The sequence below is a fragment of the Neofelis nebulosa genome, chromosome 6 (genome assembly GCF_028018385.1).
Source record: "Neofelis nebulosa isolate mNeoNeb1 chromosome 6, mNeoNeb1.pri, whole genome shotgun sequence".
In the NCBI taxonomy this organism is placed as follows: Eukaryota; Metazoa; Chordata; class Mammalia; order Carnivora; family Felidae; genus Neofelis; species Neofelis nebulosa.
The window spans coordinates 45,883,418-45,900,728 of NC_080787.1; positions in this window are offsets into that span (position 1 = coordinate 45,883,418).

The following is a 17,311-nucleotide window of genomic DNA, read 5'->3' on the forward strand; positions in this document are numbered from 1 at the left end:
TCCGACGTGCCTGCTCTGGGCCCCTCCGCCTGACACCATCACCTGCCTCCTTTTCTCTTCCTGATAGGCTCCTGGAAACCCTCTAAGGGTCTCCCTCCCTTTTTATATTATAAAAGGAGACAGTGGGGCAACCAGAGAGGGCAATGCTCCAACTCAAAGAACACAATGAAGACTAGGGTGGAGGGGCGCCTGGGTGGCTCAGTCGGTTGAGCGTCTGACTCTTGATTTAACTCAGGTCTTGATCTCAGAGTCGTGGGATTGAGCCCCAAGTTGGGCTCCTTGCTAAGCATGGAGCCTGCTTAGGACTCTGTCTCTCTCTCTCTCTCTCTCTCTCTCCCTCCCTCTGCCCTTCCCCCATTTCAGTTCAGGCACGCATGCGTGCACTCTCTCTCTCTCTCTCTCTCTCTCAAAAGAAAAAAAAAGCTAAGAAAAGACTTGGGTGTCATGAGCACCCACTGGATGCCAGGAGCTTTGCACAAAGCATCATCTCATTTCATCCCCACAACAGATGGGTTTACTTTCCTATTCAACAGATAGGGAAGTGGAGGTTTGGGGGCTTGAGAAGGTAGTTACTCGGTTAAGGTCACAGAGCTGGCGGCTCTCTGGCGGGGCCGCACTTACACGCACATTTGGTACAATCCCAACCCCTGGCCCGTCTTCAAGACAGTGCCCCTTCCTCTCCCCTCCTCTCCCTCCCTCGGGCCCCTGGCCTCCAGAGCCCACCTGGGAGCCAGGCCCCTTGTCCCTTGCCCACGGCGCCTGCGCTGCGGTGGGTGGCAGAGGAAGGGCTCGCTGGTCCCGGCTGCCCATCTGCGGCTTGAACAGGAAAGAGACAAAGGTCCCATTTTAGGGCTGCTGTCTGTTTCCATGTCTCTAGTTGCTGAACCACCAGGAGGAAAAGCATTTGAGGTATTTCCACGGGAAATGGTAGCCAACAAAAGCGCCGTTGGGTGGTATTCTAGTTAATTGCAGGAAGGCGGGCAGCCCTCCAGGATATTACCTTTCTTGGGCTGGAAAGTGTTTCTTTGAAAAACGTTTTGGTTCAGCCGAGGCCTCCTGAGTTTTCGCAGATTTGTTCATAACTACGAAGAGAGTCACCAAGTCGGTCCATCGGGGGCCGGGAGGGGGTGCGGTGGGAGGCAAAGTCGGGCGGGAGGAAACCACTCTGATGACAACTCTCTGCTAAATGATGGCTGGAAAACACTGGATTATATTTCCCAGCCGGTATAAATTCCTAAAGGGGGCCATTCCCCCGAGGCCCGCCTCCCCCAGACGGAAACAGAATCTGCGACCCTGAATGAAACGTCTCATGCCCCTGAGAAGGGGAGAGGGCAGGAAATGAAGAGAAATGATCACTCTTCTTAAACACACTTAAAAAATAAAAATGTGTAACGAAAAGAAAAGTGTTCGCAAAGGTGCATGAATCCAAGCGTGTTACTCCTGACACGTTGGGTTTGCGAGTGCTTTTGCCTTCTCGGAAGGCTCCCCATTCACAGCGGCCCCGGGCAGCGAGCAGGGCCCCCATCGATCTCTGCACCTGAGAGACGAGGACACCACGTTACTGACTCACAGCGCGGGTCGCCCTGGGCATTCCGTCCGTCTGTCGTGACCGCGTATTTGCCACAGCCACCTCCTTTGTGCCCCACGCTGGGCTGCTGGCAAGGACGTTGAGGTGGCTGCTGTCTAGCCATGGAGACACACGCCTTGTTTAAGTGGAACAGTCCAGAACAGCCCGAGGTGAGCTGGAGCCCACGTGGCGCTCTGAGAAGGGAGGGCTGAGGGTGGTCGGAGTAGGGAGACTGGCAGGACCTTGTGAAGGAGGCCACCCTCCCTCCCCCACAGGGCTCTTGCCATCACAGCTCCCTGAAGTCCAGGTACGGTGCCCAGGATTGAGTATTTCATTCTTAGTGGCCATTGTACGTTTCATATATGCTACTTGTCATCAGCTCAAAGGCAGAGGCACAGACAGTGAAAGGTCACATGTCATTTCCCCTACTGCCTGCAGTTCTGGCCCCCCGCCCCCAAGATTAACACTCTGCACACGTTCGCATGTTGGCGTGTGTCCCTTTGGACATTTTCATCTGTGTACAACCTGCGTGGTTTCTTCCCTGGACACACCTCCAGGCCCACTCTCACTCCTCCAGCCTGCTCTGCCTCTCTCTGCCCCTGCAGGGACAGTGTCGTGGTGTTTTTTTCCTTCCTCTCTGCCAGGTGTGTCTGTTCTGGGTCAGAGCATCTGTCAAGTGCATTCCTTCCCTCCTGCCCATCCCCACAGCCGCCTCCTCCCTTTACTCTAGTGTGTGGGGGGCTGGGGAGGGGGTGCTGCTGGCCCCTGGGTCCTTCATCACACCTTGCCCATTCCCTTAACCCTATAAAGAACCCTTTTAAAAAATGTATTTATTATTTATTTTTAGGTGTTTTTGTTTGTTTGTTTTATTTTACTTAAAAAAAATTTTTTTTTAACATTTATTTATTTTTGAGACAGAGAGAGACAGAGCATGAACAGGGGAGGGTCAGAGAGAGAGGGAGACACAGAATCTGAAACAGGCTCCAGGCTCTAAGCAGTCAGCACAGAGCCCGACGCGGGGCTCGAACTCACATACCGCGAGATCATGACCTGAGCCGAAGTCGGACGCTTAACCGACTGAGCCACCCAGGCGCCCCTGTTTTATTTTACTTTTTTAAGAGAGAGTCAGAGCGAGCATGTGTGCATGAGCAGGGTGGGAGGGGCAGAGGGAGAGAGAGAATCCTAAGCAGGCTCAACACCCAGCTCGGAGCCCAATGTGGGCTCAATCCCATGAATGGTGAGCTCATGACCTGAGCCGAAATCAAGAGTTGGAGCATAGCCAACTGAGCCACCCAGGCACCCTCTTCCCTCTTTCCCACCTTCCTTTCTGAACCCTTTTTTTTAACTCTCCCCAAATCACCCCACCTCAGGTTTTGTAGGACCTTAACTGATGGTGAGCACATACATTGTTTTGTAGTCTGCGTATGCAGATGTGTGTGTGTGTGTGTGTGTGTGTGTGTACCAAAAGTAGTAAAGCATTCATATAGTTCTATATGTGTGTATCTATCGCCTACTTTTTAAGGTGAGCATAGTATTCCATACTATTCCATTGAGTGGATAGGCATTGTTTATACCAGTCCCCCTACTGCTAAACATTTAAGGCTGTGTTCAGTTCTTCTCGTTGGTATCATGACCTTCCCAAATATGTATATGGCTTCTTCCGGGAGCCGAACGCGTGGCCTACGGCAGTGGAAGGTACCTGTGAGAGCCTGGGCAAGGCACTCCACCTCTCTGAGCCTCAGTTTCCCCATCTGTCCGATGGGAATTAGCATAGATATGTATAGATGTATACTGTATAGGTCATTGGCCCCGGAGGCACGTGATGGCCTGTGACTTTGCTGAGCCCTCATCTTCCCGAAGCTGCTGTTGTGAGGCTGGAGAGCAGGCAGAGGCATCTCCTCGTCATGCTCACTCATTGCGAAAACGCTAACTTCTGGAAGAAGCCCCGAAGCGAAAACCAGCTATGAGGGCTAGAAGATTCGGAGAGAGGGATGATTCTTACAACTAAGAAGTGTTATGGGAGAGAGGGGCCTGGGTGGCTCAGTCAACGAAGCCTCCAATTCTTGATTTTGGCTCAAGTTATGACCTGACGTTAGAGGGATCGAGCCCCATGTCCGGCTCTGACCTGACAAGTGGGGAGCCTGCTTGGGATTTTCTCTCTCCCTTTCTCTCTGCCCCACCCCTGCTTGCTTGCACTCTCTCTCTCTCAAAATAAATACACGTTGAAAAAAGTTTTACAGGAGAAACGATGTGTTCTTGGGCATCTGGGGAACTACGAGGAGAGATGGGGAAATCAAGGACATGGTGTGGGCGGCTACACGCCCTCGCAGCTCCGTCCAGACCCCAGGTGCTCCTTCCGGGCTGCGGGAGGCTGGAGCAGGGCCTCGAGCAGCCGGCCCCCCCGGCGGCCCCCCCCCCCCCCGCCCCGAGCGCTCAGAGAGGCTCTCGCGCAGTGCGGCGACAAACCGGTCCCGGCCCCGGCCTATCCCGAGCGTGGCGGTGGCGGCCCAGACCAGCAGGTGTCGCTGCTACCCCAGCAGACGGCCCCGCGCACGGACCAAACAGCTCTGTTCCCGCCCGGCAGGGTTTACCCTGGGCCGTGACAGGGTTAGAAGCCTGTTCTCCCCCACGTCCCCACTTCTGCCTAAGACAAGGGGTGACACCCCCCGCCTTCCTCCTTCCCCCAAAGAGGCCGGGAGGCTGTGGGCCGAAGAGAACTCCATGCAGGTTGGCTGCGCAGCGTCCCCCCTGACCTCCTGGCCACGTGGGGCTCCAGGGCACCACTGCCTGCCAGGCTCTCCCTGGAGCTGTCGGGGTGCTCCGATGAAGAGGCGTTTTGGACTTCATAATCCGGCAGGGGGATGGGACAACTTGAAGGGGAATGTGTAAGTGTAACAAAGAGGGGCCCAGCCTGGGTCTGGCAAGCTGAGTCCCCAGCCTGGTTTTTCTTTCTTGAAGGGTCCTGTTCTAGGTTTTGAGTTATTCCTCTGCACCATAGGAGAAAAGGAAGTAGCTCACCTGAATGGGTTTAGAGGGTGACCAGTGGTCCCATTTGCCCAGCGATGGGTGGCTAGGGGCTGAGGGGTTGCTAGGATACAAGACTTTGGTGCTAAACCCCGGAAAGCCCAGGCAAGCTGGGAACACCCTGGTCATTCTAACTGGGTAGCCGCCACGTTTCAGGCACTGTTTCATGTAATCCACACCGGCGGTAGCATTGTCACCTCCGTTGTTCAGAAGAAGAAACTGAGGGCCAGAGAGCTTAAAGGGGCTGCCGGAGGTCTCAGAATGGGGAGGAAAGAGCTGACATTGCAATGAAAGTCCATTTCGCTGGTGTTCTTTCCATTGCGCTCCACAGCCTCCTGGATTCCTCCGAAGTTGGGAGTTGAGAAGTGACTTGCAGAGGCAAATCTGGGAGGCCCAAACAGTAGGCAGCTGTGGGTCGTGGGCATAGATAATTATAACGTGTGCTGCGGCCGCTGCCTGAACTGGGGCAGCGGCCCGGGAGCTCCTCAAGAGCTTTCAGTTCTGAGGGAAGCAGCGTGTTGGGAACTGGGGGGAGACGAGGACATGTCGGCGAGGGCACACGCAAAAGGAAGATGTGCAACGGGCCAGGCCAAGGGGGCACTGCTGGGGTCGACAGGGCTTGCGGGGGAACAACACAGGTTACGTCAGCCGGAGGGGGGACAGACCACACCACCAAGGAGGCTCTGACAATTGCATGTGCCCCCTCGATAACCCAGACATTTAAAAAAAAGTATCTTTTGGGGCGCCTGGGTGGCTCCGTCGGTTAAGCGGCTGACTCCGGCTCAGGTCACGATCTCGCGGTCCGTGAGTTCGAGCCCCGCGTCGGGCTCTGTGCTGACAGTTCCGAGCCCGGAGCCTGCTTTGGATTCTGTGCCTCCCTCTCTCTCTGACCGTCCCCCGTCCATGCTCTGGCTCTCTCTGTCTCAAAAATAAATAAACATTAAAAAAATTGTCTTTCTTTTAAATGTCTTTTGGTACAAGAACAAACGCCTGGTGAGCTCAGGACTTGTGGGGTTGTCTTGCTGAGCCGAGCAGGACCGGGTGAGCAGGAAGAAGCAGATCCTGAAGGAAGTTCACGGTCATCCCCCTTGTGGGGCGGGCAGGGACAGCATCAGCTACCTCCACAGCTTGTCATGAAGTGGTGTTGGGTTCTGACAGGGGAGCTGGGGAAACACTCAAACGAGCGTGAGAACCCAAACGAAATGATCCACATGGTCCTTGATCCACCCGGTAAAAGCAACTCTTGTCCCCCCAGGCTGGTTGCCGAGCTCAGGGCCAGTGTTACAGAGAGAAGCCCCAGCTTTCCCGTCTCTGCCTGTGAGAGCTCCTGGGCCCCCAGCAGACAGACTCCTCAGCAAGTCACCGCAACCAGGACGAGTGACGAGCTCATTAAGACAGAGCTCAAGGTGTCACTCATCCACTCCTGGGATCTGCGTGTGTCTGCCGAGCAGGGCTACTGCCTTCACAGGCGAGAGTTAAGGACAAATGCCCTCTCTGGATGTGTACGGCTCTCGGCAGCACAGCTTTGCAAGTTCAGATCCCACTAACCCCCTCAGCTGGGTGCCTTTGTGCAGTGCGTAAACTGTGCGACTGCACATGGTGATCCTGCCGACAGAAGCCTGTTTGTGTCAGGGGCCGAGGAACCCTTTGGGAGGGAATTTGTCAGGAAGGAGGAGTGCCAGGCATGCATGAATGGGTTCAGGAGTGAGGCCGGAGTGTGCTTGGAGTGGCCGCCTCTGCCTGGGAAGTACCCACAAGAAGTTATTCAGGAAGACAAGGAGGAGGAGGGGCCTCGTGGGCAAAGGAATAACATGTGCAGATGCACAGAGGCCTAAAATCTCCAGGCTGCTTGGAGGGTGGGGTGCAAGGAGGGGACAGTGGGGGACGAGGTGGGTAGGGGCCAGAGGGTAGAGGTCTGGGCTTCTGTGCGTTGTTCTGTGGTTGAGGATGGGAGGAATCGGACTTGGAGAGAAGGGGGCCGCAAGGAGGGAAGAGCGGGGAGATAACACTTCTTTTTGTAGGCTCCCTGATTTTTATTCCCATACCGCGTCCAGAAACCTCCATTGGTAGTTCTGAGCTCTGTCTTCTCCCATCGGGCCTGATCCTGCTGGGAGTCTTAGAAATAAAAGTTGGGAACCTTACTCTCAACAGAAATGACAAGTCTGTAGAAGAGAGTTCGGATACCACACGTGTGCCTGCTGGGACCGACAGAGTGCGGGGCGAAGGAGTCTGCCCTGTGCTTGGGGTGGTCTGCAAGGGCTTCTCAGACCTGCCCACTGCCTGTGTAGACCTGGCTGTGGGCATAGTCTTCACCCCTGACAAGGGCACCGGGTAAGCCACTTCCGCTGGGTTCCAATGCTTGCCGAAGGGCCCAGAAGCTCCCACTCACCTTATGGCCAGGGCATAAGCTGCCTGGATGTCATGATTATTTACCCTTCCTCCTGCTGGGTGGCAGCATCTCAGGGACCGACCACTGCCTCTCACCCACCCTGCACACCAGTGAGGACCCAAGTTTGATTTTACATAGCCAAAGAATTTAGCTCTTTTCTTTTTCTCTTGTATTTTGGTTTCTCTTTTTGGAAGGCACAGGAGAGAAGCTGGAAAGGGCTTCCTTGACCGAAACTGATCTGGAGGGGCTGAAAGTGTGCACACAATGGTTGGTGGGCCAGGCTGGCCGTGTCCCAGGGGCCAAGCCCCATGCTGGGCCGCTCTAACAAGAACTTGAACTGAACCGAACCATGACCCCCACATTGGAAAACACTGCCCCGATTCACTGAACCCAAAACCGAATCCAAATATTATTATTTTTCAACTGAACTCTGAATTGAACTGTTTTTTTCTTAAATACCTACCAAGCCAGTTTGAACTAGACACAAACATATGTGTTTTCTGAAACTATTGAACTTGAACTTCAAAATAATCTCCTATCCGAGGGCGAAGTGAGACTTTATTTGCTTCAGAGTGTCCTGTTCCCAGCAGGCCAGCCGAGTTTCCTTTATTTCATTTGTTCGGCACTGTAACTTTACTTCTCATCTTTTTTTTTTTTTTTAATTTTTTTTTTAACGTTTATTTATTTTTGAGACAGAGAGAGACAGAGCATGAAGGGGGGAGGGTCAGAGAGAGGGAGACACAGAATCCGAAACAGGCTCCAGGCTCCGAGCTGTCAGCGCAGAGCCCGACGCGGGGCTCGAACTCATGGACCGCGAGATCGTGACCTGAGCCGAAGTCGGCTGCTCAACCGACTGAGCCACCCAGGCGCCCCTCATCTTTTTTTTAATTTTAATTTTTTTTAAGAGACAGAGTGTGTGCACGTGAGCAGGGGAAGGGTAGAGAGAGAGGATTTTTTTTAAGTTTATTTGTTTATTTTGAGAGAGAGAAAGAGAGCATGAGCATGGAGGAGCAGAGAGAGAGAGAGAGAGAGAGAGAGAGAGAGAGAATCCCAAGCAGGCTCCCCACCTGATGCGGGGCTTGATCTCATGAACTGTGAGATCATGACTTGAGCCGAAATTAAAAGTTGGGTGCTTAACTGACCGAGCCACACAGGTGCCCCGGGAGAGAGAGAGAGAGAGAGAGAGAGAGAGAGAGAGAGAGAATCTTCAGCAGATTCCATGCTCAGTGCAGAGCCCGACTGGGGGCTCGATCCTACAACCCTGGGATCATGACCTGAGCCAAAATAAAGAATCGGATGCTTAACCAACTGAGCCACCCAGGCAGCCTACTTTATTTCTCATCTTTAAACACAGTGCGATGCATAGATCTTAAATGCGTAGTTCGATCGATTCTGACAGACGCACATACTCGAGGACCTGGCCCCCGGGTCAAGATCTAGAACATCTGCATCCACCCAGAGAGATCCCTCTGCCCCTTCCAGGTCCATTCCACCCCCACCAAACAACCACTGTTCTCATTTCTGTCTCCTTTTGCTTCTCATTGGAGGCTAATGAACAACTGTCCCCCACCTCCCACACCACAGGGAAAACAAGATAATACCCATTTTATGGATAAGGGGGATGAGGCTCAAAGGAGTACAAGCAGCTTGCTTATGCTCACGGAGCTCGGTGGTGGCAGGGTTAGAATGACCCAGGTTTCTGGTCTGCCAGCCAAGTGTTCTTTCCATTTCAAGCCAGCTGCTGAACTGAACAGCGGATTTAATGCCTCCTTGGGCTCCCTAGGGAAGGTGTCCCACCTCTGGCTTTCAGGGCACGGTGGGGATTGCTTGCCCCACAAACAGGGTGGTTCCACCGACCCTTAAAGATCTCTTGCAAAGAGGGCCCGGCGTGGCTCGGTTCCTGGGCTGGGCCGCCTTGCAGATAGGACCTTCTCGTGGGGCCCCCACAGACCCCCGTGGCGGCAGCCTGCACTGGGGTGCCTGTTCCCTGTCTCCAGCCTGCCTGTGTGTGGCTGTCTGTCGGTGTCTCTGGCCGCCTGTGTGCAGACAAACTGTATCTGACCCCCGAGGAGCAGTGTCTGTCTCCCGGAGCAGTCGAGCTAGAGAACATTGACCAGGTTCCCAGGCTGGTTTTCCTGGGGAAACATTTTCCAGAGCCTACAACAATGTTGCATTTGATTTGATTTTTTTCCCCCCTTTGCAGGCGATTGTGTGGTTTGGGGTGTTTTGCTCCTAGTTATAATCCAATAAAGAGCAGATGCTGTGATTTTTCCAAGAGTGCTGCTTTCAACCGCCCTCGTTGAAAATGCTCTAATTTATTTCAGTCGCTTGTGGGAAAACCAGCCTCAGCTCAAAACAAAGGCGTCCTGTGCTGATGTAATTGCCCCGTGAGTCTCTCCTCGGGGCTCCAGGCCTGCTGATGGTCACCGAGGCAGCCCAGGAAGAAGCCTCCTTTCTAGATGGTGGCAGTTATCCAAGAGACCCTCTCTTCCGAACCTCTCAGGGGGAGGTGGGAGCCCCAAGCCCAGAAGGGGGGCAGGAACCAAGATGTTCTTCATGACCTGCCCATTTCCTGTGGCTCACAGGGGTCAGTTTATGGGTCCATCACACCTTCTTGTGCATTAATTTGGTCATTTTCTTTCTGTTTAATATGTAGTCAAGCCCTGCCCATCGAGGGGCTGAAAGTTTGGGAGAAAGAATGGATTGAGAGAGAGGGAATCTCAGCTAAACAGCTGAGCTCCTTTATGGGCGCTCAGGCTGTGGCACCTGTAGGAGGACATGTTGGGCACTTTGGTGTTTTGGGGAGGAAGACATGCCAAGGGTGGGGGTTGACCTCAAGGGTCCACCGGTCCACCCACTCTCAGCTGTATCCAAGCTGACGTGTTCTGTCTCCTGTTCTGTCCAGACGCCACCAGACCCCTGGCTAAGGTGATTACAGACCACTCACTCATTGCTGTGGTTTGATCGTGCACAGATTTCTTCTCGCGAAGCACATGGGCCTCCTGGACTCCAGAGTCCAAGATGCAGCCCCTTGGCAGAGTGATGTCAACTCATAGATAAGACTCTGATTGGATTACACTGGGTGGTGCCCCCTGTTTGACTATAACTGTGTGTCCGCGGGAGGGACTCTGGGCGTGTGCTGTGGGGCTGGCTGTCTCAAAGGCCCTGCTTTCCATTTTGTTTGCAAAGCCATTTCCATAGAGCCGCAGAGCTCTGTTTCTTTCAAGTTCGAGGAGGTCACATGCTGGGGAGCATTTGCCTGGGAGGCGCCCTTCCTCCCCGGCAGGGCCCCCTCTCCCCTGCAGCCATTCTTTCCCTAGAACCACCTGGTGGGGCAGAATGAATCAGGTGGGCAGAGACTTGTGCTAGCAAACCCTCTTCTGGCCTTTGATTCTTGGTGGCAAGTTATAAGGAATTGGCGAAGGCACAGAGGAGTCCCAAATGCCTAACAAGTACAGATTTCTAGAATTCACGGTCTTTAGAGATTCAGGTGCAGTCTGTCTGATGCAGGACTCAAGCATCTTTATTTTTATTTCAAGAGAGTATTTAAGCATGCGTGTTCGTTTAAAACCTTCTGAGAATTAAGAAAATATGAACCATAATGTTTTCTGCCCTCCAACAGTCACACTGAGCGTTTTTGCAAACTTCTTTCCGGTCTTTATTATTGTACAGACATTTATATCTGGAGAAGTACTACACGCTCACTTTGGTGTCCTTTTCCTTTTGAGCATCATGAGTATTTTCCCGTGACATTCGATATTTTCTGAAAGCATGTTTTGTACGGGTCGCACATAAGGGAATCTTTGTCCGATTACTTCCACAAGCTGGGTTCTTGGGTGTGTGAGAAAGCTCTAGAGTAGACTTTGAAATACTTAGCTTTGTTCATTCCCTTGTGCTGGGTTCCACTCCCCCGATACACCCGGCTTTTGCTCCCTTCCAATGTGGAGCCTCATTTATGGTCTTAGTTTTATTTATTTATTTAAAAAAAATTTTTTTTAACGTTTATTTATTTTTGAGACAGAGAGAGACAGAGCATGAATGGGGGAGGGTCAGAGAGAGGGAGACACAGAATCTGAAACAGGCTCCAGGCTCTGAGCTGTCAGCACAGAGCCCGACGCGGGGCTCGAACTCACGGACCGTGAGATCGTGACCTGAGCCGAAGTCGGCTGCCCAACTGACTGAGCCACCCAGGCGCCCCTATGGTCTTACTTTTAAAATCACAAAGGCAGGGGTGCCCAGGTGGCTCCATTGGCTAAGCATCCTACTCTTGATTTCGGTTCAGGTCATGATCTCACGGTTCATGAGTCCGAACCCTGCATCAGGCTCCGTGCTGACATTGTGGAGCCTGCTTGGGATTCTCTCTCCGTTTCTCTCTGTCTCTACCCCACTCATGCTCATGTGCATGCTTTCTCTCTCTCTCAAAACAAGTAAATAAACTTAAAAAAAAAATCACAAAAGCAGCACATGCTCGAGGAGGCCAGGCAAGCAACGTGAAGGTGTGTGAAACAAAACACACAGTCCTTGGGTTTCCCAGCCAAGCACTTCCCCACCCCCCCCCGCCACCCTGAGGACCCATTGGTTAGGGACGTACCTCTGTAGTCTCATTTTTATTTGTACTAAGTTTCTCAGCTGTTTTTGCTGCATGAGAAGATGGGGAACTGTTGTTGTGGGGGGCAGCGTAGGCTGGGAACTGGAAATCTGAGGTCTTGTCCCAGCTTCCCGACTCACTGGCACTGGGAATGTGAGCCCTGTAAGAAATTCTGGACCTCACTTTCTTCTTTGCAGTGTAGGGACGATGACATCCTTGATGCCTGCCTGCCTGTAGATTGTTCTGGGATTAGATTTAGCAAGCAAGCAAACAAACAAACAAAACAATACAACAATGTAAGACCAAACAAGATGCCTACTTAAATTTGAATTTCAAATACATCTTGGGGGGGGGGGCGCCCGGGGCCGGTGGGGGCGGGGGATCTCAGTTGGTTGAGCATCCAACTCTTGATTATGCCTCGGGTTTGTGAGATTGACCTTCATGGGATCGAGCCCTACTTCGGGCTCTGTGCTGACAGCGTGGAGGCTGCTTGGGATTCTCTCTCTCCTTCTCTCTCTGTCCTTCCCCTGTTTGTGTGCACGCACACACACTCTGTCTCTCAAAATAAACAAATACATTTAAAAAAATCAAATAAACCACGGGTAATTATTTAGTATAAATATGTCCCATGGCATATTTCATTTGTATTTTACTTGGCAACCCTACATGAGATGAAACACGGGGAAGTGATTAGGAGATGGGACCTGGCAAGATGACTCCCCAGGACCCCAGCTGGTCTTGTCCCTTTGGAGGGGGGGCTCCTTTCTCTAGGGGAGGTCAGGGCTCCTCCGTCCTTGGACTTGAGACAGCTCCTCAAGCACTGACAAGTGCAGGAGGGCTGAGGCCCTGGAGCAGCAGGGGTGAGGAGGACAGTGCACTGCTATTTACTGAGCACCTACTGTGTGCCAGGCAGTTGGTAAACACTCCAGTGTCCATGTTTACCCCCTACTCATAGGTGCTAACCCTCTTCCTGACTCCCTTGCCCTCCCAGACTTCACCTCACCTCTCTGCACCCAGGCCCAATTCCTACCTCATCAGGCAGTATATTTGGAAATAATTCTGGGGCTTCAGCCCTTGGCTTTCTATACATGTCTCCAGGTAGCTGCTGGGTCAGGAGAGATTTCCCCCAAAGATCCTACCTCTCTGGTCTCCCCTCGGTCTCCTTGGATCCCAATCTTTTATGCAGGTGTGAATGGATGGCATTGAGGCGGCTATTCGAGAATCCCCTGGGCCTCTTTCTTTATCTCCTTTAATTAATTAATCAGTTTTCAAGTTAGTTAACATACGGTGTAGACTTGGCTTCAGGAGGAGAACCCAGTGATTCATCTCTTAACATATGACACCCAGTGCTCATCCCGAAAAATGCCTTTCTTGATGCCCATCACCCATTTAACGCACCCCTCCTCACCCCCCTCTAGCAACCCTCAGTTGTTCTCTGTATTTAAATGTTTTTAAAATGTTTATTTCTTTCTGAGACAGAGAGAGACAGAGCATGAGTGAGGGAGGGGCAGAGAGAGAGGGAGACACAGAATCAGAAGCAGGCTCCAGGCTCCGAGCTGTCAGCACAGAGCCCGATGCGAGGCTCAAACTCACAAACCATGAGATCACGACCTGAGCCGAAATCGGTCTCTCAACCAACTGAGCCACCCAGGCGCTCCTGTTCTCCGTATTTAAGAGTCACTTATGGCTTGCCTCTCTCTCTGTTTTGATCTCATTTTCCCCTTCCTTTCCCTTATGTTCATCATTAGGTTTCTCAAGTTCCACATGAGAGAAATCATATGGTATCTGTTTTTCTCTGACTGATTTACTTTGCTTAGCGTAATACCCTCCAGTTCCATCCACGTTGCGAATGGCAAGATTTCATTCTTTTTCACTGCTGAGTAGTATTCCATTGTAGTTGATGGACATGTGGGCTCTTTTCATAATTTGGCTGTTGTTGATTGTGCTGCTATAAACATTGGGGTGAATGTGCCCCTTTGAATCAGCACTCCTGTATCCTTTGGATAAATTCCTAGTAGTGCTATTGCTGGGTCATAGTGTAGTTCTATTTTTAATTTTTTTTAATGTTTATTTATTTTTGAGAGAGAGAGAGAGAGATAGAATGTGAGACGGGGGAGGGCAGAGAAAGAGCAAGACACAGAATCTGAAGCAGGCTCCAGGCTCCGAGCTGTCAACACAGAGCCCGACATGGGGCTGGAACTCATGGACCGCGAGATCATGACCTGAGCTGAAATCGGATGCTTAACCGACTGAGCCACCCGGGCACCCCTATTTTTAAAAATTAATTAATCAATAAATTAATTTTTAAATTTACATCCAAGTTAGTTAGCATATAGTGCAACAATGATTTCAGGAGTAGATTCATTAAGGCCCTTACCCATTTAGCCCATCCCACCCTCCCACAACCTCTCCAGCAACCCTCTGTTCTCTATACTTAAGAGTCTCTTATGTTTGGCCCTTTTTTTTATATTATATTATATTTTATATTATATATATATATATATATTTATATAATTTATATATATATTATATATATATTTATATTTATATATATTTATTTATATATATATTATATATATTTATATATATTTATATTTATATTTATTTTATATTATATTTTTATACTTAAGAGTCTCTTATGTTTGGCCCTTTATTTTTATATTATTTTAACTTCCCTTCCCTTGTGTCCATCTGTTTTGTATCTTAAATTTCTCATATGAGTGAAGTCATATGATATTTGTCTTTGACTGACTAATGTCACTTAGCATAATACCCTCCAGTTCCATCCACGTAGTTGCATATGGCAGGATGTCATTCTTTTTGATTGCCGAGTAATACTCCATTGTATATATATACCACATCTTCTTTATCCATTCATCCATCGGTGGACATTTGGGCTCTTTCCATACTTTGGCTATTGTTGATAGTCCTGCTATAAACATTAGGGTGCATGTGTCCCTTCGAAACACCACACCTGTGTCCCTTGGATAAATACCTAGGAGTGCAGTTGCTGGGTCGAAGGGTAGTTCTATTTGTAATTTTTTGAGGAACCTCCATACTGTTCTCCAGAGTGGCTGCACCAGTTTGCATTCCCACCAACAAGGAAGCAGGGTTCCTCTTTCTCCGCATCCTCGCCAACATCTGTTGTTTCCTGAATTGTTAACGTTTGCCATTCTGACAGGTGTGAGGTGGTATCTCATTGTGGTTTGATTTGTATTTCCCGTTGATGAGTGATGTTGAGCATTTTTTCATGTGTCAGTTGGCCATCTGGATGTCTTCTTTGGAGAAGTGTCTATTCGTGTCTTTTGCCCATTTCTTCACGGAATTATTTGTTTTTTGGGCGTTGAGTTTGATAAGTTCTTTATAGATGTTGGATACCAACCCTTTATCTGATAATGTTGTTTGCAAATAACTTCTCCCATTCTGTTGGTTGCCTTTTAGTTTTGTTGACTGTTTCCTTTGCTTTGCTCTCTCCCCTTCTTGGGTGAATCCCATACAGCTGACTTTCCCGCACCTCTGGGCAGAGGTAGTGGTCTGTCAGGGTGCCCTTCTCCTGAGGCCACCTCCAGGCTGCATGGGCATGGTGCTCTCATTCAGTGTCTTCTGACCCCTCAGTAGCCTTCCTGGCGTCCCCTGAACACCCCACAGACCTCCCCCACCTGCTATCTACAGCTGTGGAACACAGGACTTTGTGGAACCCCATGAGATACAGACATATTCAAGTCAAAATGACTGAGTGTGATATAACTCTGCTCTAAATTGGATGCCATTTTAACCTGTATTCTACTGTAAACAATAGGTATTTTAGGAAGAACAAACATACAGGGAGGGGAGCACTTATCTTGGAAACGTTACCCTCTGAGAGTTATTTCACTAAAGCAGAAACACACTTAATCGCAGGAACTGAGACTGAGGACCTCCTGGAGCCTCACAACTGTCCCCATGGCCCCTGTGCCTCCATCCCGCGGAGGTTAGTAATGCCAATGAGAGAAACACAACTTTTTGGATGTGTTCTCTCTCCTGGATAAAGTCACTACGTTATTTCCGTCCCATCAGTAATGATGGTAATAATATCTCAGATTTATTTTATTTTATTTTTTTTAACGTTTATTTATTTTTGAGACAGAGAGAGACAGAGCATGAACAGGGGAGGGGCAGAGAGAGAGGGAGACACAGAATCTGAAACAGGCTCCGGGCTCTGAGCAGTCAGCACAGAGCCCAACGCAGGGCTCAAACTCACGGACCGCAAGATCATGACCTGAGCCGAAGTCGGACGCTTAACCGACCGAGCCATCCAGGCGCCCCAGATTTATACAGCATGGTATTTTTTTTCTGATCAATTTGAATATTTGAAACAACATCGAGATAGCAAAAGCCTCTTCTCTGCCCCCGATTCAGGTCCCTCTATTTCTCATGTGTCCACTATTAGCAGTTTGGGTTATAATCTTCTAGACTTTTCCATCTGTACATAAACATGCATGTGAGTGTGTGTGTGTGTGTGTGTGTGTGTGTACGTGTGTGTGTGTTTCACATGGCTGGTAGCACACTACACATATTGTAATGCTACTTTTTTCACTTAGCAAGTAGATCATGGACACACAGTCCTTGTTTATCCTTCTTCGCTGTGCCGTCCTGCATCGTATGGTCCTACTTCAGTTCCTGCAGCAGGTCCCTTGGGACTGATATTTACACCGTGCCGAGTTTGGCGGCTATCATGAAGCCGCCGCAAACACCCCTGTGTTAGCCGGGCCCCTAACCGACTTACAGAAATGCATTCCCATCTGCTATTTGATGTGTGGAGGTCAAACATTATCCTCTCTTCTTTACAAATGCAAACCCGGAGCAGAGAGATGGGCCAAAGTCCTGTGGCCACGCCGTTAGTAAGGTGCAGAGCCAGCTGGCTTTTGAGTCCCTGCCCCAGGCCTCAAGGCTGTCTCCTCCGAGGCTCAGAGTGCTTCAGAACCCACTTCTCACACTTTAGTGTGCACACGCACGCCCTAGGATTGGTGCTAAAATGTGGATTCTGACCCACTCTGTCTGGGGTGGGCACCTTTGTTTTAAAAATTACTTTTAATAGGGGCACCTGGGTGGCTCAATCTGTTGAGCGTCTGACTTTGGCTCAGGTCATGATCTCAAGACTTGGGAGTTCGAGCCCCGCATCAGGCTCTGTGCTGACAGTTCAGAGCCTGGAGCCTGCTTTGGATTCTGTGTCTCCCTCTCTCTCTGCCCCTCCCCTGCTCATGCTTTGCCTCTTTCTCCTTCAAAAATAAATAAACGTTAAAAAAAAAAAAAATTTTTTTTTTTAACGTTTATTCTTTTTTTTTTTCTTTCTTTCTTCTTTCTTTCTTTCTTTCTTTCTCCCTCTCTCTTTCTTTCTTTCTTTCTTTCTTTCTTTCTTTCTTTCTTTCTGAGAGAGACAGAGCGCAAGCAGAGGAGGGACAGAGAGAGAGGGAGACACAGAATCCGAAGCAGGCTCCAGGCTGTAAGCTGTCAGCACAGAGCCCGATGCGGGGCTCCTGCCCACGAACTGTGAGACTATGACTGAGCCAAAGTCAGATGCTTAACTGACTGAGCCACCCACGTGCCTCCTGGGGTGGGCACCTTTCTAATAAGCTCCCAGGTGGTGCTCACGCCATCGGTCTAGACCATGCTTTGAGCAACTAGGCTTTAGCGTATGTAGCATCACTAGATTCAGAAGACATTTGCGGGGTGTGGGCTTTCACTGGCCTCCAGTCTGGTGGGC